This window comes from Schistocerca nitens, chromosome 4 (genome assembly GCF_023898315.1).
Source record: "Schistocerca nitens isolate TAMUIC-IGC-003100 chromosome 4, iqSchNite1.1, whole genome shotgun sequence".
Classification (NCBI taxonomy): domain Eukaryota; kingdom Metazoa; phylum Arthropoda; class Insecta; order Orthoptera; family Acrididae; genus Schistocerca; species Schistocerca nitens.
In genome coordinates this window covers 590196169-590199031 of record NC_064617.1, presented here as the reverse complement: position 1 = coordinate 590199031, position 2863 = coordinate 590196169, and the positions used below count along the sequence as shown (strand labels likewise).

Genomic DNA, 2863 nt, shown 5'->3' with positions numbered 1-2863 from the left:
TGCCCTGTCAGCTCGGCGAGAACTTCCTGAAGGGGCGTACAAGTTGATGATAGTCACATCATAGATATTTAGACCTATTCCCCTTCCGGATTCCAGTCGTTCCACCTCGCTTACTGTAATCCCTTCCCTCACCAAAACAGCTGTTCCAACACTTGTTTCGGGAGACACATTTATGTAACTGATAAAACCGGGAATTACTAAATTCGAAATTGGAACTTCTTGTAACAGGGCAATATCAGTCCCGGATTCGTACAAAAATTCCTTAAAGGCCGATAATTTCAAACCGTACGTAATTTTATTTTTGTTTATAGTGGTGACAAAATAAGATGGCGTCATTGCGCTGTCACCATGTAGTTGCTTTGATGAACTAATTTAGTTTCCTGTGGTTCAGGGTTCAGTGAAGCTGTAACAGTTTTCTCGGAAGGTTGAACATGGAATATCACTTCAATCAGTTTATTAGTTACTGTCCCGTTTTTTTCTACTTCTGATGCCTTCTCTTGTACCGCAAGCAGACTGATTTCCTGGAAAACTTTCTTATTTATCCTTCAGTGATTCGTGTAGGACCGTTTCGGACCGAACATTCTTCGGGCTTTGGTCGCCCCTACCAGATTTTCGCTTCCCTTGGTTACGAGCTACATTATCATTTGGTTGCGTCGGTATTTTACTTCGCGGCTTATCGGGAGCAGCAGCAGACGCTTTCGCAATTTCGGTTGCTGCGCCTGCCCTGAGGTGTTGACCGTGATTTCAATTTGGCCACCATTTCCTCGTTCTTTATTACTTTCACTTACATTCTGATCAAATGGAGACTGCTGTTTTGCAACCTCTCCCTGAATTTGTTTATTAACAGATAGGTGTTGATCTTTGTAATCAGCTATTGCACCTGTCGTTTCTGGCAAATTAATGCTGATTACACCCCCTTCATTTTCTGGTATCGTATGTGTATTATCTTTCTGTTCATCAGTTTCCATTCGAATTTTGCCTTCCGGTTCCTCTGCTTCCTCGTCGCACTGTTTTTGCCTGCGAAGTGAGGGAAGGGAAAGGACAGCTCGTGGTTCAAATGGCTCGGAGCACTATGTGACTCAACTGCTGAGGTCATTAGTCCCCTAGAACTTAGAACTAGTTAAACCTAACTAACCTAAGGACATCACAAACATCCATGCCCGAGGCAGGATTCGAACCTGCGACCGTAGCGGTCTTGCGGTTCCAGACTGCAGCGCCTTTAACCGCACGGCCACTTCGGCCAGCTGACAGCTCGTCCTCTGAAAAACGATCAGTTGTCTCCAAAGGTCGTTTTTTTGGTTGCATTTCAGTTTCACGAATAGTGGTAGCAGGGGTTCCCGTTGTTGTTAACGGGGGAAATTGACTGTTATCTTGAAGGCAGACATCAGCTTGGTCCGCTGTGTTAACATCCTCAACCAACTGATCCGGGCTATTCTTTGGTAACAGATCATGTAGGGTAAGGTTCTGACGCTGTATCAAATTACTTTTAAGAACAACCGTTCGGCGCGGACATTCCTGTCTGATGTAGCCGGTTTCGTTACATATATGACATGGAGCTTCCTGATCTGTATAAACAATTTGTGCCTTATACCCACAAACAGCGGACCCCGTTGAAACACTAGAGTTTAAAGGGAGGCGACCATCTTTCATTCGCAATTGATGTAACGTCCCCGCAGTTTGAAAGAACTTCCTTAATCTTATCATTTTCAATTTCAATGGGAAGATTCAAGACACGAACGGTTTTGTAATCAATGTCCGCTCTATAGATGGGGACCTTACTTTTATAACCATTTCTTTGCACAAAATCTACTCCATTGCCCCACTTTCGTAACATTTTATCAACATTCTCAGCACTGATAAACTTGACAAAAACACAGTATTTTGCCAGATATGGACTGTTTCAGAATTGAGACCAATTACCTGTGTAATCCTGTCATCTATTTTCAGGGATGTTGGCTGAACAGGACGGGATTCCTTGTCAAAAGTAAATACCAGAGTATTCATCCTGAGATTTGTAGCCATGGTTAATCCAGCGACGCAATTTCGGTTAAGCAACCGAAATTCCAATTAGCAGCGACACGACCAGAAAGAGCGACCACATCACAAGGAACAGGAACGACTACAGAGATTAACGGACGGACAGCACTCGGCGAAGCACATTTACAGCGATGTAACCACGGTAGCGCAGCGCAGCAACTAACAGCGGCCACTCGCTAGCGCAGCTGGAACGGAACTCGAACGCTTCACGATTTTGCGCGTCATCCTTGCGCAGGGGCCATGCTAATCTTCTCTCTATGGTTCCAATTTTTAGTATATGTACCGCCGAAGCGAGTACATCTGAGCCACCAAGGGCGCAGAGCATTTTGCGACTGCAGGAATTTATCGCTGGCACGCTCCCCGTGAGACCCACATTCTCAACTTATAGTCCGCACACTACATTTGTAGTGCCCCTGCCACTACACTCATTATTCGTGGTAAAAAGTCCACGTAGTCCGGTAATATTTCAGGTAATTCGTGTGCATCTGCACTGTAGAAGGTAATCAGCTAGTTAGTCTTAAAGATATGGCATCTGTTCTTTCGGACATGTCTGAAAGAACAGATGACATTGGTGACCCTGCATCTCTCTAGAATGAAATTACAATTAAATCAATACCATTAGCTGCTGACAGGCGTTGATATACACCAATGGGCACAGTTGAAAATGTGTGCGCCGACCGGGACTTGAACCTGGGATCTCCTGCTTACATGACAGATGCTCTATTCATCTGAGCCACCGAGGGCGCAGAGGATTGTGCGACTGACCGAAAGAACAGATGCCATCTTCATATCGTTAAGGGTAACCAGCTGATGACCTTCTTCAGTG

At 44.9% G+C, this 2863-nt stretch overlaps 1 non-coding gene across 1 annotated transcript; it reads right to left on the bottom strand.

The window, feature by feature from the left end:
* Positions 1 to 2227: 2227 nt before the first annotated feature.
* LOC126254800 (U6 spliceosomal RNA) lies at positions 2228 to 2335 on the bottom strand. The gene has a single exon (XR_007546436.1). It is a non-coding gene; the product is annotated as a U6 spliceosomal RNA (small nuclear RNA).
* Between the last annotated feature and the right edge of the window lie 528 nt (positions 2336 to 2863).